Source organism: Myodes glareolus, chromosome 10 (genome assembly GCF_982192425.1).
Source record: "Myodes glareolus chromosome 10, mMyoGla1.1, whole genome shotgun sequence".
Taxonomy (NCBI): Eukaryota; Metazoa; Chordata; class Mammalia; order Rodentia; family Cricetidae; genus Myodes; species Myodes glareolus.
The window spans coordinates 53297475-53322478 of NC_142035.1; the positions used below are offsets into that span (position 1 = coordinate 53297475).

General features: G+C 43.1%; 1 protein-coding gene and 1 non-coding gene across 3 annotated transcripts in view; both read left to right on the plus strand.

Moving 5' to 3' along the window:
• The window catches only part of Fbn1 (fibrillin 1), a 205558-nt gene that overhangs the window by 43250 nt on the left and 137304 nt on the right, over positions 1–25004 (plus strand). The gene's annotated exons all lie outside the window — the stretch shown is intronic.
• LOC125416926 (U6 spliceosomal RNA) lies at positions 519–625 on the plus strand. Its single transcript, XR_007237006.1, has one exon. It is a non-coding gene; the product is annotated as a U6 spliceosomal RNA (small nuclear RNA).

Here is a 25004-nt window from a genome sequence, read left to right on the forward strand (position 1 = left end):
TATATGACCCATGGACGTGAACTGGGTTAGTCTAACATCTTCAGGAGATCTAGAGATATACCACTGGATATGAATAGTATGTTCTAGAAGTAAGTCAGTGTTGGTTGCTTGCATTTGGATAGCTTAATATTCTTTACCAGTTTTATGCCAATCTTGGCTACACAGTGAGTTCAAGATCAGCCTGGATGACCTCAAACCCTGCCTCAGAAAGCATAATAATAAAAACAATATTTAATTATAATATTTAATATTTTTATTAATAACAATTAACAAGGATTTATGCTAATAATCACTAAATATTAAAAATTAAGGCTAGGAGGATTGTTTTCATCTATGTTACAGTTCTGCTAACTTTCTTTAAATAATTTTAAAAGCTAAAAGAAGGTAGCCTTGATTCTTGCTTAGGTGTATCTAACACAGGGTTCTGGACTTTTCTTGCTTGCTTTGATTTAAAGGCACCAGGCCACTCTTGGAAAGAGCAAATCTAGTCTAGTTGCTGTGTTCATAAGTGGGCTCCCATGCTCGCTTCGGCAGCACAGATACTAAAATTGGAAGGATGCAGAGAAGATTAGCATGGCCCCTGCGCAAGGATGACATGCAAATTCGTGAAGTGTTCCATATTTTTAATAAATAAAAAATTTGACTCGTTAAAAAAAAAATAAGTGGGTTCCCAAGGACTGCACAGACTGTGAGCGCGTGCACAGGCGCAGCCTTCTGCATCCGGATACATTTGTTCTGACAAACCCCTGGGCCTATCTCCATGGTGCAGACAATACTGGAATCTTTATCCACTCCAGAAACGCTTTTAGCTGTTAGCTGCTTATTGGTGAAGCACAGGGGAAGTCCTGATGAAAGTTAGCAGTGCATTCGAGGTAGCATGGAGCCAGCACCATGGCTGACGGCCCCGCCTCCTGGTGAGCCTCACGGGTAACACAGATGGAGAGGGTTTTGAACTGATTTTGTAACAGAGAATAAACAACTAGGCTGCCTGTAGCGTCACCTCATTCCTGTAGGTGCAGATGATGCACGAGGAGCCCTAGCCCTCACTGCTTCGCTTTCCTTAACTTATAATAATGGTTTTAATTAGATATATTCAAAGTAAAAATGAAAAAACTTAAAAAATTGTATCATATTCAGCAACCAGTAAGTATTACAGAAGCCAAGAAGGGCAATGACGGTAGTGTCTAGTGAGCGAGAAGGAAGAGTACACAGGGATACAGATTTGTGACCGTCACAGAGCCCTGTCTGGACACACTACTTCATCCAAGAAAAAAATTTTTATTTTTTTTGAGCAGTTTTGCTATGTAGCCCAATTGGCCTTAAATTTGCAATCCTCCTGCCTCAGGACCTGCCCCCCCCCTTACTAAAGTACCGAGGTGTGTATTGCCATGCCTGTCTTAAAACCGGTGTTAAATAAATCCTACAGTGTGCATTTGGGGTCTCCAGCACAATGATATGGGATGCACAGACACAATAGCATGCCTTTTATAGTAGAACAAATCCCTTTATCTTCTCATAATTCTCCAGTAAGAGTAACAGAAACCTCAATAGAGTTCTATGCTTGTCAGTAGTGACTGGGGTTCTGGAAATGGCCTCGTGCCCGTGGGTGAGCGCGTGGGTAGAGAACTGGCACGCTCGTGTGTAATAGATCACTAGTTAGCTTTGGAACGGGAACCTGCCATTTTCCATAAATGCTAGTCCAGGGAACATTGTACTAAGTAAGAGAAGTTGTACTCAGAGGTAGAGCATTTCAGTGTCACCTGTCATGGACGCCAATACCAGACTCAAAAACCAGAAGCTAATGGAAAGCAGCACATGCACAGGCTGAAGGAGTCCAGGGAGTCGCTTCATGGAGGGGTCTTTTGTGCCGCTTCCTCTGGCTTTCCTGAATCGTTGAAATGGAGATCGACTTCTTTTTCTCACTGAGTTTCCTCTCATTTTAGATCCTAAGAGGCTGTCACTAAAGCCCCAGAGTCAGTGCTGTAGACCAGCCTGGGCCTTCAGGAGTCAGTTCTGAATGCTGCAGATTTCCCCCACAAGGTGACAAGCAATAGCTGTACCACTAATGTGTTACTGTGTTCTGTGAGTCTCACCTTTAGTATTTAGGTCTAATGGGAAGCGGCCATGTGAGGAGACAGAACGACCCAAGCATGGCTCTATAACTAAGGGAGTTTTACAATTGGCCAGCTGGCTGATCATTGAATCTACCTGACTTTAGACTCAGTCCAGAAACTACACCTGTTGACAAAGATGTTCGTTTTTTCTGGTTGAACAACTGTGCGTCCAAGGGCACACATGCCCCACGGCGCTGGTGGTGTGCAATCAGAAACTGCCCGATTTCTATTTCAAACTTACTGTGATTCTCTCTCTCACTCTATGGTTGGTTTTCTGTCGATGCAGGGCATTTTCTGGTCCTGTCCAGATTTCTTAGTGTGGGCAAAGCATCCTCTGTTCTTGCTTTGATGTACATCGCCTTTCTTAGCTCCCTTCCCTTTAGTGTCCCCTTTGCTGGGCAGCCCCTGGGGAAAGAGTCCAGCTCACCCATATCAGATATCTCTTCTAGTAGCCCACAGCTAGAAACATTTGTGCCTTTTCATTTTTGCCACAAAAACTACCAGCTTGGGTACAGTAAAAACCCATCTTTGGAGCCCCCGTCCAAGTAATCACATAGGGCAGCCCCCAGTGTTCTGTGTCCTCCACAGGGTAGGGCCTATGTACATGCCTTTGGTGGGAACAACCTTGAAGCCTCTTTGGCGCCTTGACATAATATAGTGGCCTCCAGCCCGTTTCCCTAGAAGTGCTTGGAAGTGCAGGAGGTACCTTCCTGTTTCCACCTACTTTGAATGTGTTGCCGCTCTCGAGAAGCACACGGGGTTGAGAGACCATCACATCCACCTATGAAATTCTGCAATCTAATGTCACATTTAATCTTGACCGTTTCACCTACGGCTCTTGGTGCTTTAATTGAAACTTTCATTTTAACATGTTCTTCATCAGCAAAGTAAGAATTTCAACATTTAAAAACACTATACACACACACATGTACATATACATGTACGTATGTATGTGGTATATGCTTGTGTGTGTGCAGGTGCCAGATGAGTGTACCAGGTGTCCTTCCCTGTCACTCTCCTTCCTACTCTCACCTGACCTGGAGCTGTACGGACAGCCAGACACCTCAACCTGTCTTCATCTTCCGCACGGTGCTGTGGATACTGGCACTCTTGCAACTGTACCTGGTTTCTTGTGTAGGCTTCAAACTCAGGCCCTCTACTTGCACAGCAAATGATCATTGATCCATTTCTCTGGCCCCAAAGCTAGGAGTGCACTATGGCTTTAAAACCTGCAAGCGCTATTTCATCCTCAAAGACAATTAGTTTCCAATTTTAATCTTTGGTCCTTGTGAACTTGAAATTTTGGTTACATTTATTTATTTGTTGTGTGTGTGTGTGTGTACGTGTATGTATATGTTCTTATACACATGACACAGCACATACGTGTGTCACAGAACAACTTCTGGGAGTCCATTTTCTCCACTCACCATGTGGGACCCAGGGATCAGTTTCAAATAATAAGGTTTGGCATCAAGTGCTTTCCCCAATTAGAACCATTTTGCTGGACCTTTATGAACTTTTTTTAAAAAGAAAACTGGTTATGTAAATGAGTAGCCACATTTAATATTGGGGGAACTTCTTAGTCTGGAATGCTCAAAACTCATAATTTTAATTTTGTGCAGTAGCAACATGAAGGGAAAAAAAGAAAAAGGCAAATTCTATTTTAAAAAGTCTATTTAGTTTTAATCCCCATATAGTTAATTTTAATGGATGGTGTTAGAGGTTATTAATGCCATATATTCCACTTTTTTCTGTACTGTCTTTGAAAACCAAAATTTATTTTTTAGCACATCTCAGGCTGAAGCACCAGATAGCCACACGTGACTCATGACTGCCATGTTCCTCAGCACTGCCCAGAGCTTTGCTTCCGGGGTGCACAGCCAACCCTGATCCAAGTCCTCCCCCCCTCCTGCTGCTTGTTCTTCAGCCTTCCAGAAAGCAGTGTTCTCATGCAAAGCAAAGAAGGGCAGCAATGGAATTCAAAATGTGAACAGTGCGCAGACTAGTACCATGAGCCGACGATTAGTTTAATTTATCAGAACCACTTACTGGAATCCTAGTCAAGCATGAGCGGTGAACACAATCATTCGTCATCATGTCAGATGTAACAACTCCAGCAAATATTTAATAAAGACTAGCATTGACCTGTGCACAGTGGTAGAAACAGGAAGTAACACATGGCTCTTGTCATCAGCCTTTACATATATACATATATATATATACATACATATATATATGTTTGCAAAGACAGACATACATACAGTAGACAGCAAAGCAGCAGAGATGACAAGAAGTACTGCAGATGGTGGTGGAAGACAGCATACAGATGTCCAATGACTCAGTTTGATCTGGGGCAAAAAAGGATGCCCTCTGAGAGCATCCTTTTATGGAGCAGAGATGGAGCCTGAAGGCCATCTGCTCTCGTTCCAAAGAACAGCTAGGTACAGGTCTCTCCAAAGTTCCCTCCCACTCGGCTCACTGTGCTTCTGTGCGACTTCTGTCCTAGGCCGGGTAGAGGGTTATAAAAAAATTCTCCTTTTGTATGTATACATTGGGAGATAGCCAGTCCCTGTCTGAAACTGTTTCTGCTTTGTCTTATGGGCTGCAGTCTAGTGACACTTACCAGGCTTATATGCTCAGTGGAAAGTACAGCAAAATGCCTGGTGCTTATGCTCGCCGGTAGCCAGTCTCCCGAGGGAGTCCATCTTTGGGGTTTATGAATGTACATTGGGCAAATATCTGGAGCTTTATAGTCTACCCGATGTGCAAAAGAACTTTTTGTAGAACATTAGTCCCAAGAGGGGTCATGAAAAGCGGTTTCCATGGTCAATATCATTTTGGAAACCCGATACCACATCCTTATTCTTAGAGAGGCACTAAGCATTAGACTATGAATTCCTGGGAATCCTGGGCAAGACAAAACTACTCTGACTTAGTTTAAGTTAAAAACTAGATATTTTCAAATCCAACTATGCAGAATCATCCTCTTTCTCTCCCTTGACATCTTTGATATTCTTATCTTGGAGCTCTGGATTCTGGTTATATCGATGAGGGTCACTTCATATGCCTGCAGTGATGGTGTCATGGTCTGCTACATTGTCTCCACTCAGAAGAGGTGACCATCTAAACGCCTGGGTGGTTTTGGAGGATGAGCATTGTACAGACGCTTACTGTTTGATTAACTGACATAAACTTGCATGTGTGTGAAACAGCCATTTGGATTTGTCCCTCCTTCGCCTGACCCCGTCAGTCTCTGGGTGTTTCCGCTGACATCACAACCCCTGGCCCCCTGCACCCCACACATATTGCAGTTAAAGTTTTAGTCTTTGCCGCTCGCTTTAAGGATTGCATCAACCCAGTTTAACCCTTTCAGCCCTATAGTGATGTCTTAGTTTTCTTGAATCAAGTAAAATTCAAGATTAATTTTAGGTTGTGTGGCCGAGACTCCTCTGTCTTTGAGGATATGTGCTGGTGATTTCTTTAAATGATCTTTATGAAGAGGTAAGAAATGAGTTATTCACCTTCAAAAAAAAAAAAACTTCCTTTCTTACCGCAAGACATTGGGGTTACAGAAGCTGCTATGGTTTTAAGGCTGATGAAATGCTGATTTACATGTGGTGTCTCGGCTACACTTTGGTCCCCACTAAAGACAAATTTTGGTCCCCACTAAAGACAAAGGCCTGTCCCCGAGGTTCCTCCTTTCTCATCAAATAGCAAGTCTAGCACAGCACAGCAAGCAGGGATTATTAAGTCGTGGGTGATTCCAGATTCTAATGGTGGAATGTTGAGGTGGCAAGAAGTACTTCAACATCAACCACATCTCTGATACAGCGTTCTGCGATGTGAATTCTGAGCGTGAGGTTAACAAATGCCTCACGCTCCATATGGGTTTGACTGGGCATGCCTGTTACTCATCCGTGCTGGGAATCTAGATTCCATGGAGGAAATGAATCGCCTTCCCCAGCTCTCCCGCCACGTTTCCCCAGCAGCAACCCTTGCTCTAAACTGTTTCATAGCTTTAAGAGTAGACAGTCAATTGGGATATTTGTTTCAAATAAAAAAAATTTTTATTTGATTTTTGTTTCAAAAAAAAAATGCAAATCCTCTAAGGGCTCAATTTATAAAACAGGACCATGTCTGTTTCTGCCTGGGGAGCTGTTGCCCCTGCCGCTGGCCCCACCGAGGCCCCATTGACCTCTGTTGTTTCAGGACCCTGAACCAGACTGCAAGTGAAGGCTTGCAAGTCAGGACCACATTTATTCGAAGAGGAAGTGTTTTTATATGCATGCTTTTGCTTTCGGGGAACCAGTTTCTTCCTCGAGTCACCACGGAATGCTCACACTTTCTCAGGAGCCTGTCCTCTAAATCAGTCTCATGAACTTTAGACCAAAGTCTTAAGTTTTGATCCAGTTGCTACTTATGTGGCTTGTAAACTTCACTTCAAAAGAGGGAAGTATTTTGTAACTTTCTCTAGTGTGAGGAGGATAAAAGCCAAGGCACACACACCAGCTTAATGACGAGGGCTGGCGCTGGACAACAGCCTCCAGGAGAGCTGTTGTCTTCCTCGCGGAAGACAGCCTTTAAACACACAGGAAATTCTTTAAGATTTTGTTTTTAGAGTTCATAACCTGAAGCAGGCTAGGCGCTGTCTGTTTGGACCTCATTTAGACCCATTTGCTTCCTGTCGTGTTTCCACTTATCAAGCAGGACAAGCTCTCAGGAAACCAACGAAGGCAGCAACTCTAAGACGTCATGGCCCTCTCTCGAGCCACTCGATGCGGGATCTCCTCAAGCCTTCTGGGTTGTTGTTTACTTTTTATGAATGACAGGCAGTAATAGAGAAATCATTCCAGAACTGCATGCCATCCCAAAGGAGCCCCGTTCTAATTTAATAGTATATGGCAATAATTTTAATGTTACCATAAAATGCTTATGTAGGAGATATAGTTTTTCTTAACTGCTTTACCATTCCTAGAATATTTGGGGAAGAGCCCAGGCCCAGGGGAGAAATCCTTCCATTCGCTGGCCTTGGGCAGCTAACTGCCTGTGTCTCCATAGTTTTGCTTCCCTGTGCTATGGGTGTACTGAGAGCACTTTCCTGGTGGGATTGCTGAGAAGAGTCAATGAAGAAATTCAGAAAGCATTTACTATCGGACTTGAATGATGCATTCCTGGCTACTGACAGTTCCATTCTCATTTAAGTGAAGGTTGTCTTGACTCAATGTTACTTCTTCATAAATGTCATTGTGAAAGTTTCTATACCTGTGAATTCAGACCTATCTTTAGAGGCTCCACTGCGATCATCCCCCTCCCATTTAGAAGTTTTGTTCTTTTCTTTGAACAGTATAGTTCTTTTGGATCGCTTTAGATGCAGCCAGCATTCCTCTTGAATATAATGCCAACCATATGCATGTCCTTAGCACACACCCTGCTATTGCATGCAGTCGTAACACAGATTGACACTCCAGTAGAGCAAATTTCAAAAAAAAATGTAGGAGAAAGAGGTTAGCAAAATCCTCAGTAAGATGTACTACTGGTCATGGCTGAGAAGGGTTTGCTGTCTGACGTTAGATAAAGTTTATGAAAGGCTTCGCTACTCTTATTGACACAACCAGATTGAATGTGAGCTTTCTGCTTCACAGGAACCAGCAGGAAAACACTAAACATGGTCCAGAGCTGTGCTGATGGTAGCTGCTATTCTCATGGCTGTGGCATATCTGACAAACACAACTTAATGGAAGGAGAGTTGGTTTGACTCGTGGTTTGAGAAAGGATACAGTCTGTCCTGGCAGGGAAAGCCTGGCAGCAGGAATTAGAGGTGACCGGTCACATTGCATCCACAGTCACGAAGCAGAGGGTAGACTGGAAGAAGGGCTAATAAACCCTCAAGTCCCACCAGAAGTGACTCGCCTCCTCCAAAGAGGCTCCAGCTCCTAAAGGTTCTGCAGCCCTCCCAAAACAGTGCCACCAACTGGGGTCCAAGTTCACACAGGTGCAATTATGGGAGATGTTTCCCATCCAACAACAGTTGTGCTACCCTTAGAGATGTGGCATTCTAAAAAGCCAGCGAGAGGCATTAGATACTGCCCTTTAGCAAAGCAATTGGAGCAGCCACACAGAGGTGGGCCTCAGTTTTGCAGTGGGCGTGGTAACTGGAGTGTACAGCACCATCAGGCTGATTGGGAGTAAGAACAGTGTCCAGTCGGAACACCACAAGCCACTCCTCCTTTATTCCAAAGCAAACTTGGAAAACCAAAATACTGGAGTAATCTAAACCCACGACTTTAATAGCATCTTCATTAGTGTTAAGGTCTGTGCAGCTTAGCCTGAACAAAACAAGGCATCTCAGGGCTGGGAGATGATTCAGCAGTTAAGAGAGCACACTGCCCTTTGCAGAGGTCCCTCTACCCACATCAGGTGACAGCTCACAGCCACCACCTCCAAGGGATTCGGCACCTCTGGCCTCCACAGGAACTGCACTCAAATGCACACACCACTCGTTTTAGGGCATCTGAAGCAGAAATGAAATTGTTATAAGGGGAAGGGAGATATAAACTTATCTGTGATGTAATGTAAGAGAGTACATGTCTATAGTGGTGGATGTAACACAATTGCCTTCTCTCATGGAAGAACATGGACAGAAGGAACTGAATGCAGCATGTTAACACACAAGTCCTGGCACCACCATATTCTGGACATAGTAAATAGCCGTGTATAATGGATTTTCCTTCAGTACATTAATAGCCCGAGTCTCAGATTGCAGACAGAAATGCCCTGATGAGCCTGAAATACCAACTCTGATAAGGTGGCAGGTTCTTAGCAGTTTTCTTTGCAGTCAGAGGGATCTTGATAATTATTACTTGCATTGCTTTTTCTCTAATCCTTGTGCTCATGCAGATCTGAGCCTCTAGTTTTCCCCTGAAACCATCATTAAGTTGGAATCCGGGTGACCTAAAAACAAGGACGTCAGGAAAGTGAAGTGGTGAGGCACCGCACATTCTGAGGCAATGCATGCTTTTGAGTAGACGCCTGCAGAATTGTCCCTTGGGAACGCCTTTGGATGCCATAACAGCAGTTCTGCCCTCCATAAATCATTGGCTGTTTGGACAAGTCATGGCCACCCTCAGTCACTAGATACATTTGTAATAGTTTATGTGAGAAACAACAACAGACACCTAGCAACATACTGTTTGGTCACGTCATCTTTTAGAACGCCACATGTGGTTTTGTGGGCTTTGGAAGGACAAACTTTTACTGTTTCTAAAAGATATTAAAAATTAAACAGCAGATAATGACCCCATTGTGTACAAGAGGAGAAACCCAGCTTCATGGAGTGGCTTATATGAAAATAAAGTAGGGGTTTGCTAGTTTGTTCGTGTGGCTCTCTTCCATGAGGAGGGACTGCCTGTCTTTGCTCATCACCTTATGCTCAATGTCTAGCATCCAGTAGCTAACTAAACATTTGTTGCAGTTCTTGTGAGTGAATTAAGAAATGATTGATCTACCCTCTGTCCCTTCTAGGCAGGGTTCCTTTAGGTTTTAAGTTAGTATAAAAAGAATTTGTTTTGTCGGGCAGTGGTGGCGTATGCCTTTAATCCCAACACTCGGGAGGCAGAGGCAGGTGGATCTCTGTGAGTTCGAGGCCAGTCTGGTCTATAAGAGCTAGTTCCAGGACAGACTCCAAAGCTACAGAGAAATGCTGTCTCAAAAAACAAAAGTAAAAAAATGGTTTTATTATGTCATTTTCATAAATATGCTGAAGATCCTCTAACTTTAAAAACCTCGAATAGTGTCAAACACAGTCAGTGAATTCTTGAAAAGTGTTCGCTCCTACCTCCGTGAGCTTACTTTACGTGGTCATTCCATCTGTGGTGTGTATAGACATCCCTACTTCATTTGGTCCCAGGAGTTATTTCTGTTTTATAGCCAAGAGAAACAGGCTAGAGGGAACCCTAGAAACCAACCCCAAAGTGTGTGTGTGAGGTGTCTAGAAATGAGGTCCATGGTTTCAAAAACAACCCAATTGCCAAGTGGGATAGTAACCCAACCCTCAGCACCAATGGGCAGCCCCCTCATACATTGGCTATCTTTAATGATCCCTTTAGTATTAACTGTCTTTGTTTCATCCTCTCAGTCCATACACCTCTCTGATTTTGGATTGATAGTTTGTAATTTCTGTCCTGTGTCCTTTAGTCTTTAGATCAATTTTTAGAATTCTCAGTTTTATGTGACTAGGAAAATCTTTTCGTTTGAGTTTATTGGGAGAGATAGTCTTTAATTATAAGGAGCTGTTGTATGGTAGGCACTCTGGCTGATGCTGTAGTGCATAACATTTTTATTTAAATATAAGAGGTGTGAGGCCTTATGAAAATTGAGCTATGGCTTAAGTAGGAAAAAAAATGTGGTCCTGGTAGAGCTTGAGATTTTGTGTGTGTGTGTGTATGTGTTCATGGACATGATGCATGTGTGGAGGTCAGAGGACAACTTTCAGGAGTCAGTTCCCTCCTTCTGCCGTGTGGGTTCTGAAGGTCAGACTTAGTCATCAGACTTGACAGCAAATGCCTTTACCCACCAAGCCATCTCCCTGGCCTCTTACGGGTATGAAGCGAGAACAGGGTATTGAAACAAGGAGCCATGACTGAGGATTTGAAGCAGAAGGTCTCCGTGGGAACAAAGATTTGATGGGTTGTCTTATCTAATTAGAAAATGTCCTACATTCAATACTGTTCAATGTGTGTTGAAAGCATGGGTCTGTCCTGTTCCCACTTTATTCTGTGGTTCAAAGCGGAGAGTGTTAGTGGCCACATGGCTATGGTGATAGGCAGTGATCAGCTTCCTCAGTTGCCAAGTCAACCATGAAAACCTCTCAGTGAGTGTTTGCCCTGCTCCACAGCGCCCTCATTTCCAGCCACTCTTCCTGTGGGGGTGATTTCCTCTCTTTCCACTCGCTGTGCGTGATTATGGTTTAACTCCATATCACAGAATAGTCACTGTGGCTAATCTGTGGCTGGAAAGAGGAGGGGTGAGAACGGCAGGAATTCAGAGTGCCCCTTTGGGTAGCCTGGAGTGACATGGATTAATACGCTGCCAGTGTTCTTCCCCTGAGAAACATTTGGTCCCAGGAAGAGCTGGCTTTAAGAAGAAACTCAAATTCGGGTGTGTGGTGTTTGGCACAGCCCGAGTCGCTGGAGCAGTCTAATGCACATCTGTTTTCTTTTTTTCCCATGCTTTACTTGAGGTGTCTAGAAAGACACACTTCCTGCCGGTGGGGTTATCTACAACCATAGACTGAGTCTTGTTTTGCCAAGTCACACAGAGAAGGCAGTGTACAGAGTGAACAGACTATGTAGGAACTAGACAGAAACACCTCTGAAAATGGGCACAGGATAAGGCCAGTTTCCTAGGGCAGTGGAAATTGGGGTGCTTGGTTAAAGGTCAACAGGCCGCGGGTATGTTCTGATTCTGGAGCTAGGGAGTGGCAAACATCTGATAGATGCCTTCCGGTGACCCCACGAAGCATCATCACTGTTAGAGTGTCGGAAACCAAGACCACCTGTGTTCTTTCCACCGTGATGTGTACACAGCCCGCGTGTCCTTTGATGTCACAGTGTAGGGCACCTGGAAACATCAGAACAAGAAGAAAAAGGAAAGAAAGCTAAAATGCTGGATGAGAAGCAGGCAGGAGTGTGTGGAAAATTTAAGCTTGTGCTTTTAGGTTCAGCAACTGCAGAGACAGAATGGATCAAACATCGACATTCTTTCCCATTACTCTCTCTCTAGAGCTGTCCACACTCTGTTTCTTTATACGAACATAGTGGTGTTTCTTTATGTAGTAACAGAGTGGTGAGCACATCCCAGGAAGTTCTTTAAGGCAACGCAAATGGTTAATATGGAATTCCAGCTCACAGCCAGAATTCTCACCCGAAGCCTTGCGAAGGAGCTGCAGGGCAGGTCCACAGCTGCCCAGGAACAATGGAGAAGCTGTTCCTTGGCTCATCACAATTTTATCCCTTCAATGGTCGTCTGGATTCCTTTCCTCTGTTATCTGTCAGTAATTTGTTCAGTTTTAGAATAACAGTTGCCTTTATACAGAGCTTTCTGTGTTTAGAAGTTATTTTTAAAATAGACTCCTTAACTTTATAAAATTAGTATTGATGACAATTAGTTAGTTATTAATTAATTAATTAATTAGTCATGATTACTGAAAAGTCATCTACGCCGCTGCACTGAGAATAACTGAAGCACGGGTTAATATACAAGACCTACACACTGGTTAGCAGCTTGTCCTAGGACAAGGAGCCTGGATGAGTCAAGCTTTAATTTGCTTTTCCCACCCTGACTGGGAAGGGATAGGCAATGGTGCTTCATCCTTTCTCAAATCCATGTGGGTTTGCGGCGAGACCTAGAGACTCATGAAAGAACTCCACACCGAAGTGGAAGCTTTTCAGAAATATTCTGACCATTGTTCAACATCCTATTGGGTTCCGGGTGGCTTTGGGTTTCAGAAGGCTGGCTTTGGAGGACTGAAGACTTTGTGGAGTATAAAAATCAAGCACGCCAACTTTCTTTCTTGTTTATCTGTAAATACATGTACAGCTGTATTTGAAATCACAGCACGGAAGGAAACTATTATAGTCACGATTAAAACCAAGCAGCAGCCTAATAGGAATCATATCGCTGTCTAACTTCATAGAGGGACTCCTAACTTCAGTCGGCATGGTGTTTTTAAGACTCAGCTCTTGTACAGAAATGATCAACTATGAGTGTGTAAAGGCTTTGCTCTTTCCTCTGTGATTGCTGCATCCATCCATCACCGCGACACAGAGAGACCCCTCCTCCTTCCACTCTTGGCCCCCTCACTGTGCTTTCCCTACCTGCCTCCCCTTCAAAGCCACTGTCCCTGGCTGGTACACGATCCTCGAAAGTGTCTCAGAGTTTTACCACACTGGAAACGCATTTGAAGGTTCACGTATTTAACTTCAAGTTAAGTCACAGAGCACACTTTGGAGAGTGTACATTCGTGAGCAAAGCAGTGTCAGAGGGAAAGTCAGAGCCCAGTTCACAGTGCTGTCCCACGGCCCCCAAATAACATCACCAGCAAAGGTACCTAAGAGTTCAGCCCTTTTCCTTTCTGCACAGACTCGTGGACATAGAATACCCGTTGGTTTTTTTTTACCATGGAGACATTGCTCTCCCTTCTACTTCTCCGTTTTAATAAAAAAACTTAAAAACAATTTGAAAGATTTGCCGACCTTAAGGTTAGACTTTCAAGTACTTTCTTCTTCTACAATGTCGAAATAACAGCCCCTCTCATGAAGGCGTCGTCTCACCTCCTGGACTCTAGTCTTTCAGTTCTTGTAGACAACATGCCTCAGAATTGTGTGTCGGTGGGAAGAGGCATTACTTTGGTAACGAGTACATAGGAACAGCTGAATTTCCCTTTGAATTGTTAAGCTGAACGTCAGTCCGTGCCAGCTGAAAAGTGCTTTCACAATAAGACGTGTTAAGTGTATTGATGTCAACAGTGTGCTCCCCGTGGGAAGGGGCCAAGCCGGACATCTCCTCTTCCCTAGCCAGCGCACTCCCTGGCCCACACCAGCGTGTGTGTCACGGAGAGTTCCGAAGACAGGAAGTGGAACGTGTGCGAGTGGAAATGGCGCTGTGGGCTACAGGGGTCACGAGAATTCTCAGGGCCACTTAGCTCTGAGAAAGCTCAAGCTCTGTTGACTTAAGGGGCCGGTTTGCAAGTTTCTTGATTCCTTGCTGTGAAAATGCCACCGGAGATGACAAGGACCAAGAGAAGAGAATGGTAAACGGAGCGGGCCAGCAGGGAGCGGCAGGAGCGGTTTCAGCGCCCACCTCCTTGGAGTTCATCAGTGCTTCATAAACTGAAAATGCCTTTTTGTTTTGAGAACCAAGTTTCAGACTCAAGTTACCCAAGAGAAAATGTTATTTGGCTTGAGAACGGAAGGAACTCGGTTCACATGAATTCGCAGGCAGATTCTTTTATCATGGGGGGATTGCAATGAGGGATTTGGGATCTTGAGAACACGATTGTGACCTAGTTATTCCTGTACTTGGAGTACTCATAGGACGTACTGGCTAGGACTGAAAATAATGAATTAAGAGTTTCCAGCTGGGATGTGATGAAAGCTCTCTGGGAGTCTCTGTGTCTTGGCCAGACTGCATGGGTTATAACTTGGAGGGACCCAAACTAGTGGGAGCATATGACAGATTTATGGCCCAGTCGATGCTGGGCATCAGGAAGAAAGGTCAAGGCTTAAACCTCCTTGAGAACCCTGACTTCTGGAAGATCTGCTGTTGGGCAGCTGAGGAAAAAAAGGTGGCTTCTTTCTGTGATGGAGATGTTTAGCTCGAGACACAGAAACCAGGAGGCTGGGTTTTTTTTTTGTTTTTTTTTTTCCCCTTCTGGTAGCAAGTTCTTCCTCCAAGGCCCCTTCTTTGCCCTCTTTGCTGGTGGTTCTCAATGACTCCTTCCACACTGCGCAACTTGCGTGATTGAGCTCTGTTGCTAGGCCATGGTACGTCATGAGGTCATATGCCCACACTCCTGTTCTCTGCTGTGGTCGGTCACAGATACTGTGGTAGTGGCATGTGACGTTGCTCGTGTGAAAGAGTGGTTGGCTGGAGTCATTTTAAGCTGGAAGTTCATGTTAGTCTCTCTCCCTGCCCTGGTTCCCTCCATCTTCCACCGAACATGAGTTAGAATGTACCAGGGTGCTACTACCAGCAAAGCAAGGGTCCTGCACTTCAGGGATCATAGTTGATTGGAATAAAGCAAGTGTGTGTGACAGTGTGCAGACATGGGTGGTGCTGTTGTGATAGATAGTCCTGAGAGCAAGAGACAAAATGTTCACACCAGTCCAGATGTCAAAGGAAGATCCGTGTTGTTTTCAATGGAAGATAAAGAACAACAACAGCAGAAAAAATAGGGTTTATTGAACTTAGGATGTGTAAGACTTGATGAAAATAAACTGACTTAAAAGAAAGTATAAGAATGGGGGCTTCAGAGTTAAAAGCACTGGTTGCTTTTGCAGAGAACCTGGGTTCAATTCCCAGCACCTACATGGTGGCTCACAACCTTGTATAACTCCAGTTCCAGGAAATAAGACCTCTGAGGACCTCTGAGGGCACTGTATACACGGGGTGCACAATGTATATGCAGGCGAACAGTCATAACAGAAGTTAAATAAATCATTAGAGAAGGCTAAGTCCTTGAAGAGTCACCTAATCTTATCAGGGGAACGGCAGGTGCTTCGCTGTGATGGAGATGGGCCAGCCAACAAGCGGGGCTTTCAAAGAAGCGAAAGCTTGGGCTTTATGCGGGGGTTGTGGGGTTTTTGAATAATTTCCTTATACTGCAGACAAATATCACAAAGCAGCTCAGTGTGTTTTGCTCATCTTGCTTTTCTTTCTTGGCTTCTCAGCTGTCTCTTTATACCCGGATGCTCCCAGCGAGGCTCGAGGGGAGCGTGGAGGCATGACTCCTGGTTCTTTGCTCCATCATTATGTATAGCACGGAAACTATGATGTGTGTGTGCGCGCGCGTGCATGTGTGTGTTGGGGGCAGCATATGCAACTGTGGGCATGTGTGTGAAGGTCAGAGGTTAATGTTGGGTGTCTGTCGCCACTGTTCTCTATCCTGTGCTTTTGAGAAGGGTCTCTCACTGAGTGCAGCACTTGCTATTTCTGATCTCCTGCATGGCCAGCTAGCCCCTGGCGTCCACCTACCCCTGCCCCTCCTCCCATGCGCTGGGGTTGCTGATGCCCTTAGCTGCTCACAGCTTTTTTGTTGGTGCTCGGGACTTAAACTCTGGCCCATGTTCGCTCAGCAAGTGCCTCGCTCCCTGAGCCATTTCTTCAGCCCCTATTGTAGCTTTTAATAACCATGTCCAAAGCTGTCAAGGCCAGATTATCAAAGCACCTCTTTCCTAGAGTCTTTTCATTAGTTTACTATTTTGATTAATATACAGCAGGGAATGGATTTCATGGTGGGGTTCTCCTGCATGCTTTTTTTTTTCTTCATCCCTTCTCCCCATTCCTTTCCAGTCAGCCCCCCTGGTTTCTGATCTCTGGCTGTGGGCAGGGGGTCCTTCTAGGACCACGCCGTGTCTGTCATGTCATTCGCTGGAGTTTCCGTGTTCTTCATGCCAGACATAAACTATTTCCACTTTCCAGTCTGAGTGTTCCCTAGAGGAACCTATCTTTATAGGCAGTTTCGAGGACTACTTATTAGCAAATGGATATTTCCGTGTTGATATAATCTAATAAAAGCTCTAATAAAAAGTAGGGTTTCTTTTTTTACTATTAATATCTTTGTATGTGATGGATTCATCATCAGTTTGTTCACTTAAGCTGATATTTAAAATTATGTGAATCAAGTAATGGCGGCCGTCATGATACTGGTTGTTCTGAGCCCATGGGAGCTACTGCTTTCTTGAGCTTTTCCATGGTCTTGATCATTTTATAGCATTTCATTGACTCTTTTATAGCTTATAACATTTATATTGGTCTGGGTTTTTTTTTGTGGGAAATGTTCAGGGTCCTGATATGTCCATACATGGCACTCACATCAAATAGGTACTTAATATGTACGTGTTGAGTGAGCAGGTCAAAGTTACATTTCTAAAGCAAGTGTCCAGATTACTTTTTGCAAGAGCCCTGTTCCATTTATGGTCAGAGCTGGTAGGCCTTCTCTGACCCCATCTCCTGCCGTCACAGCCATGCCCTGTCTGCAGTGTATGTGCCAAGCTCCATGTCCCACTCTTCCCTTCCACAAGACACATTTTTACTGAGGGTCGGATGAGAAAATACTGCTAATAATCCTGTATTAAATGATCCCAATACTTCCAGGCCATTTTGGATGCATCAATGGATCATTCTACTTTATGGACTCACCTCCACTAGCTTGTATGCAACATGGATTCTGTTGTTGTTGTTGTTTTAAGCCTGTACTTAACCCAGGCTTAAAATGAATAGTGTGGGTAGCCCTCCTCCAAACGCTTTGCTTAAGGGGCCTGCTTACCCATCATGCTGCAGCCTGGCTGGCTGTTGCCTTTGGCCTGGCTTGGCCAGCACATGTAGGCCACTTTTGTCTCCTTAGCTAGCTAAAAGGCCCTCTTTTCCAACTCTGCTATTCTAGAATAAATTAAAATTCTGTTCATAGCAACATCGTCATTTCATTTTTTTAAAAAAAGTTTTTAAACAGGAAATAATTCAGTAATTCAGCAAGAACTGACCTCAGTATAAGCAAGTCTTAGGTACTGGTGAGCTTCCCTGCCCTTTGCACCTTCTCACCCAGAAACTCTTTGGCAACAAGTGTACCTCACTTCCCATCTTTTCTGCTTTTCTTCAAGTTTTCCTGATGTTTGTTCATAGTAGCAGAGGCACGAAACAAAAATGTGAAGTTATGGGGCCAGTTGGAGAAAATGGATTCTAAAACGTATAGACAAACCTGACTGGGAGCAAGTTTAATCTGCTCCAGGTGATTAGACATACACATCTCACTTCTAACAAGTACGGCCATTGCGCCTGGGTGCCCGACTGCAGACGGTAAAGCTTACTGTCGGCTCAGTTGGCAGTCTGTGCAGCTACGGAGGTGAATAAATGTGAGAATTGATTCACCAGCTAGTTACTCTTCCAAACAGATGCACACTGCTGTAATTTGCCTGCATAAATTCATTCTGTATATAGCACAATACATTCCAGGTGAGGGACGTAACCCTTACCACAATCCAGATTTGGTTCCCTTCACGACATGCCAGAGTGACCCCTCATCTATTGTGAGAAAGTCTCCACCCCATGACGCTTCACTTGTCCCCTTCCTCCGTTTACAAGTTTGCCTTTTTCTGAGCCTTCAACACAAAAGAACTTACAATTTACAGCTTCACTCCTGGCTTTTCTTTTCTTTCTTTCTTTTGTCATTTGTTGCAATGCCGTAAGCATCAGTATTGTGTTCTTCTCAGTTGCGGAGTATCGTGTCCTCTGAGTGCATCCCAGTTTGCTCCTTTGGGCAGCTCTGTTTTCCTTAGCAAGCACACATGCATCTGTGTGCTTCTGTGCATTTCTTCCTCTTACTTTAAGGTACGTACTTGAGTGTGGAATCGCTGGCTCAAATGCTATTTGTTCATGTTTAACTTAAGTTGATACATAATAATTGTGTATTTTGTGGGCTACAGTGTGATGTTTCAGGACGTGCACATTGTGTAGTAATCAAATTCAGGATGCTTCATATGTTTATGTTTTGTGGTAAGAGCGTTGGAATCTTCTGTGAGGATGGTCAGCAAGCAGGGCTGTCGCTAAAGTGTTGGAATAACTTCTAGAATTCTTTGTAGCACAGGGTAATAGAGATGCTTGCCAGCAATTCACTGACTCTTTCAACGTCGCTGGTGGAGATGACTTTGAATGATGCTGACACAGAGAAGTGGTAAGAGACTAAAGTGACAGCTGTCAGTTAGCTCTAACTGATCACTAACCATGGTATGCATGTTTTAAACACTATATTCCTCAAATGTATACCAATACACATAACTGAAACTGAAAATTATACACTCTGTAAGTAACTCGAGGCGCCCCTCTAACATCAGCCTACTGTGCAATAGGACACTTGAACTTACTGATTTTGTTTCAGTGTGGTACCCACAGCCCACTGAATAATTTCCCGTAAAAAGCCCAATGATGTTCAAAGGGCCCATATCATTTTACATCCCCATCAGCAGTGTGCAGCATCCCGACTTCATCTTCTTAATCACTCTTTACTGCCCGTGTTTCCCACTATACTCAGTACACTTGTGTGGAACAGTAGCTTAAACTTCCTGATTTTCCTGATGACAAATGATATTGAACATCTTTTCATGTGCTTACTCATATACATTCCTTGGTAAAAATATTTATTTAACTATCTTGTTGATTTTTGAAATTGTTTTCTTATTGAATTTTAAGAGTTTCTTGGTTTTGATAGACATCCTATAGTAAATATAAACATTTCCCTCAGGCTGCAACTAGTTTCTCTTTATTGCTCTTAATGTAAATATTTTTTAAATTATAAAATATTGTGGTTTTACGCTTTGACAGTCTTATACACTTGTAATAAATTTTAATTGTTTTTACCACCCGTTACAATCTACTCTCATCTCCATCCCTCTTCCCCTGAAACCCTTCTCTACATGTTCCCCTCATACTTTCATTTCCTTGCGTGTACATATATGTGCAGGCATGTGCATGTGTGGCACACTGAGTTTAATTAGTGCTGTTTGCACAATCATGGGCTACAGTATTGAGAAAAGTGATACCTCCTCCCCTACAAACCATTATCTTTTTCCTTTTTTTAAAATTGATTTTATTGAGCTCTACATTTTTCTCTGCTCCCCTCCCTGCCTCTTCTCTCCCCTTCAACCCTCTCCCATGGTTTCCATGCTCTCAATTTACTGAGGAGATCTTGTCTTTTTTCTACTTCCCATGTAAATTAGATCCATGTATGTCTCTCATAGGGTCCTTATTGTTGTCTAGGTTCTCTGGGATTGTGAATTATAGGCTATTTTTCTTTGTTTTTTTTTTAAGTCTAAAAGCCACTCATGAGCCACACATATGATATTTGTCTTTCTGAATCTGGGTTAGCTCACTAACCATGATGTTTCCTAGATCCATCCATTTGCCTACAGATTTCAAGATGTCGTTATTTTTTCTGCTGTGTAGTACTCCATTGTATAAATGTACCACATTTTCCTTATCCCTTTTTCAGTTTAGGTTGTTTCCAAGTTCTGGCTATGACAAACAATGCTGTTATGAACATAGTTGAGCACATGTCCTTGTGGCACGATTGAGCATCCTTTGGATATGTACCCAAAAGTGATATTGCTAGAACTTGAGGAAGGTTGTTTCCTAATTTTCTGAAAATCACCACACTGATATCCAAAGGGGTTGTACCAGCTTGCACTCCCACCAGCAATGCAGAAGTGTTCCCTTTACCCCACATCCTCTCCAGCATAAGTTGTCATCAGTGTTTTTGATCTTGGCCATTCTTACAGGTGTAAGATGGAATCTCGGAGTTGTTTTGATTTGCATTTCTCTGATGGCTGAGGATGTTGATTGAGCATTTCCTCAAGTGTCTCTCAGCTATTTTATATTTCTCTGTTGAGAGTTCTCTGTTTAGGTGTATACTCCATTTTTTTTATTGGATTATTTGTTCTTTTGATGATCAATTTCTTGAGTTCTTTGCGTATTTTGGAGATCAGACCTCTGTCTGATGTGGGATTGGTGAAGATTTTTTCCCATTCTGTAAGCTGTCCTTTTGTCTTGTTGACTGTGTCCTTTGCTTTACAGTTTCAGGAGGTCCCATTTATTAATTGTTTCTCTCAGTGTCTGTGCTGCTGGGGTTATATTTAGGAAGTGGTCTCCTGTGCCAATGTGTTCAAGTGTACTTTCCACTTTCTCTTCTATGAGGCTCAGTGTGGTTGACTTTATGTTGAGGTCTTTGATCCATTTGGACTTGAGTTTTGTGCATGGTGATAGATATGGATCTATTTTCATTTTTCTATATGTTGATATCCAGTTATGCCAGCACCATTTGATAAATATGCTTTCTTTTTTCATTTTATATTTTTTGCTTCATTGTCAAAAATCAGGTGTTCGTAAGTGTGTGGATTGATATCCAGGTCTTCAATTCGGTTCTCCTGTCTGTTTTTATGCCAATACCAGGATGTTTGCAGTGCTGTAGCTGTGTAGTAGAGTTTGAAGTCAGGAATTGTGATGCCTCCAGAAGTTCCTTTATTGTACAGGATTGTTTTGGCTATCCTGGGTTTTTTTTTGTTTTTTGTTTTTTGTTTTTTGTTTTTTTTTTTTTTTGCTTTTCCATATGAAGTTGAGTACTGTTCTTTCAAGGTCTGTGGAGAATTTTGCTGAGATTTTTCTGGGCATTGCATTGAATCTATAGATTGTTTTTGGTAAGATTGCCATTTTTGCTATGTTAATTTTACCTACCCAAGAACATGGGAAATCTTTCCATCTTCTGGCGTCTTCTTCAATTTCTTTCTTCAAAGACTTAAAGTTCTTGTTATACAGGCCTTTCACTTATTTGGATAGAGTTACTCAGAGATATGTTATGCTATTTGTGGCTATTGTGAAGGGTTATGTTTCTCTGATTTCTTTCCCAACCAATTTATCATCTGCCCAGCAACCATTATTAGCTTCCACAAATCCCTCAGGGAGGAATGAGGCCCCATGAGCCTCTTCTTGATCCATGATGAAATATTGTTGGGTCAAATCTTATGCTGGGTCCTCTGCGGCTACAGTGAACTCATAAGTGCAAGAGCCACCTCATATTTAGAAATAGTCTTTTTTGCTGCTAATCTTTCTATACTCTGGCTCTTACATTCTTTCCACCCCCTCTTCTGTGATGATCCCTGAGCTTGGAGAAGGTGATATAGATTTTTAGGTCTGAGCACTTATTATTGGCATCACTTATTATTGGTACTTGGACCGATTACCAGTTTCTGCCTTAAATGCTACCACACCCTGCTACAGAAAAAAAAAAAAAAACTCTGATGAAAGCTGATACTCTGTTAAAAGGTAAACGTCCTAATCTATTGATACAAGCATGAATATCTAGAATGTAGTTTGACATGTTAATTTAACAAACATTAGTAGTAGATTTGCTACAAGGCCTATAACCTCCTCATCCATGGGCTTTTGACCAGGTTTACAGTATCAGGAATGAATTCCTTCTATGGAAGCTCAAGTCCAATCAAAAAGTGATTGGTTACTTCATCATAATCATACCAGTATTGTACCAGTGGGCCCATCCTGTTTGGCAGTGGCAGGTTGTGGCTTGTAGAGTTCATAGCTGGGTAAGGCTGTTGATGGCTTTTCCCACCAAGGGGTCTGCATAGTAGCTTCCAACACTGTGAAAGTTTGCCAGCAGGGAGAAACCTTCCAGATCAGTTCCAGCTTGATGTCTCTGTGTCCTGTGGCCAAAGGCGTGTTTGATGTCTTCAGCAATAGGGTCTTACTATCACATTCTGGTGGGCAACCAAGAGCAGTAACTCCAGTCCTACTGTTCCAGAGGCCTCTGGGTCCTTCCTTTCCCACAACTCATAGGGAGGTATCTCCCCTCCTGCTTTCCTTCTCCTTCCTTTTTCCCCCTCCCTTTCTCTTGTGAGTGTGTTACTGGTCTTGATCTTGATAGTCAAGGTCTCTACTACCAAGCTATGTCCTCAAGCCAGGAGTACACACATATACACAGATGTATATGGCAAAGTCTCACTTAAATAAATGGACACCAGGCTTTTTCACATGCTTTGTCTGCATCTATCAACCTAGTGGTAATTTTCTTGATGTCAATCCATATCATAAATTACAGATGTTGCTTTCCAGATGCTAAAACCACCTTGCACCCCTATGGTAAGTCTCACCTTCTGTGACAAATAGTGCTTATGATATATTGTCCTTTGGCTTCAGTTTTGCTGTGTTCGGGGTCTTCACCTCTCTGTCCACATGAGATGAACTGTAGCTTTTCTGTCGCTGTCTTTCACCAGTTTTCACATGAACAGAATATGGGCTCATAGACAAGGTGAGAGGTGAGTCAACTATTTCCAGGGTTTTAGTCAGGGGGAGGAAGGGCAGCACAGATGCTTCTTGCTCTGTCTTTGGTGAAACTCCATTAAAATAATTTTCAATTTCTTGTAAGCCGAACTTCTTATAAAATACAATAAAAATGAATCACTTGAAAATTTGCACAAACAGCTACAAATATACCTTATAAAGACTTCTCTTTGTAAGGTAGATTTAGCCTGTTTGAAACATACAAAGACTATGTTTTTTGGTTTGGTTTGGTTTTCTCTTTTGGTGTTATGAGCTGCTGTCTCTCATAACCCAAGCTGAACTTGACCTTGCTATCTAGGGGGAAATGACCTTGAACTCTTGATTCTCCTGGCTCTGTTTCCACATTCTGGAGATGATTTCTGTACGCCACCGTGTTTGTCTTCTAAAGGTTTAGTCTTAATTGTTGTAGTTGCCTTCTTGCAGACAGGATAGCTCTCTAAAACCTGTGAGCCAACTCAGCGTAGTATGAATATAGGCTTGGGCTTCTTAAACATGGACGTACATAGAAATCATCCAAGGATCATGCTAAATAGAAAGCAATTCTTATTGAATAGGTCTGGGAGTCTTACCTGAGCCTCAGCATGTTCATCAAACACCAGGTACTGCTGCTGTCCCTGTCAACAGACCGTTCATAACTCCACAGGTGTGAAATAGAATGCATATTTGTGTGTATGTATATATGTACATACATATATATGTCTGTGTATATGATACAACTATAATTACATGCATGTGTTTGTGTGGGATTTGTGCACATATGTGTGGGTGCCTGTGGAGGCCACTAGCTACAAGTCCATGGAGCTGGAACTAAAGGTGGCTGTGAGCTGCCTGCTGTGGGGGCTGGGAACTGAGTTCAGGTTCTCTCCAACAACACTAACGTGCCCTTAACCTGATAAGCCACATCTCTGGTCCCATATTTGGATTGTTGCTGGACCATCATAATTCTCTAAGTACCAGTTGTTTCTCTTGATTCCTAGCCTTCCTAGGCCTCCAACTGTGAATTTATAGATTGAGAGGATTGAATAGAGGTCTCTCAGGTCCCTTCTAAATCTTATATCTGTGATCTTAAGCACCTTTGTCAAGGGGGAATTATAACTAAATTTACATTCCCTTTCTTATAAACCTAGGAAAATGTCAACTCACAGTTTTCTATTAAAGCAGCTCTCCACATGATGTCAAAAATAAAAGTAGAGCCAGGCGGTGATAGTGCACGCCTTTAATACCAGCACTCAGGAGGCAGAGGCAGGCGGATCTCTGTGAGTTCGAGGCCAGCCTGGTCTAAAAGAGCTAGTTCCAGGATAACTAGGACTGTTACACAGAGAAACTCTGTCTCAACTCCACCCCCAAAGTAAATATGCTTTACTGAAGTTAGCATGATACATAAAAATCAATCAGCATCCAAGCCTTGTTCCATGTTTGATGTCTGGAAGTAGTGGGTGGGATCTAGTCCAGCCTTGCAGTTGGAAATCTGATTAAAACATAATTAACTGTGCTTAAACTGTGGAAAGACAAGTAGGTGTTTGTATTATGAAGTTCAAATCAACGCAAAATAGCTGAAAGGGTTCCAGCCAACACGCAATGTCGTCATTTTCCTGTGCATTTTGTTTCATTTACTGAGACGCTTCCTTACAAGCAGATGGAGTGGATGCTGAATCAACGTTGTCCAAATCTCTGGTGCTGTGCACCCAGCCTTCAGCATGTGAGAGTGTGATTCTGCCCTGCACTGATGGGTGGGACCCTTGGCAGCCTCCTAGGTAACTGACATACGGGACAGAGCACATTAGTAACACAGTCCTCAGTTAACAGGGCAAAACACTGGCTTACTGGGCTGTGAGAGCGCCGCTTCCTCTTCCAGTCTGCTCTGTGAGTGCGCATGCTTCCTCCTCCAGTCCCGGCTGTGAGAGCGCATGCTTCCTCCTCCAGTCCTTTCAGAAAGATTTAAAATACTCAGCCACCTTATTCAAATGTTTATTTTTCGGACTCAAGTACAAGTCAGCTATCACCTGCCATCGTCCATCTAATGGAAGAACAGACATTGGCAGAGTGCATATTAAGCATGCACGGGACTCTGGGTTTGATCCTCAGCACAGAAGAGCAAAATGAAGACCTTGTTCTAGAAGTTCCTCAAAAAACTTTAGGGTCGTGGAGAGAAATATCCACTTGCTATTATTTTATTTGTGTTAGCTTGTTAAAGTAAGACACATTTTTCATTAACACACCTCTTGCATTTTTATCTTAGTACAGAGATGTGAAGACTCTAAACTATAAAAT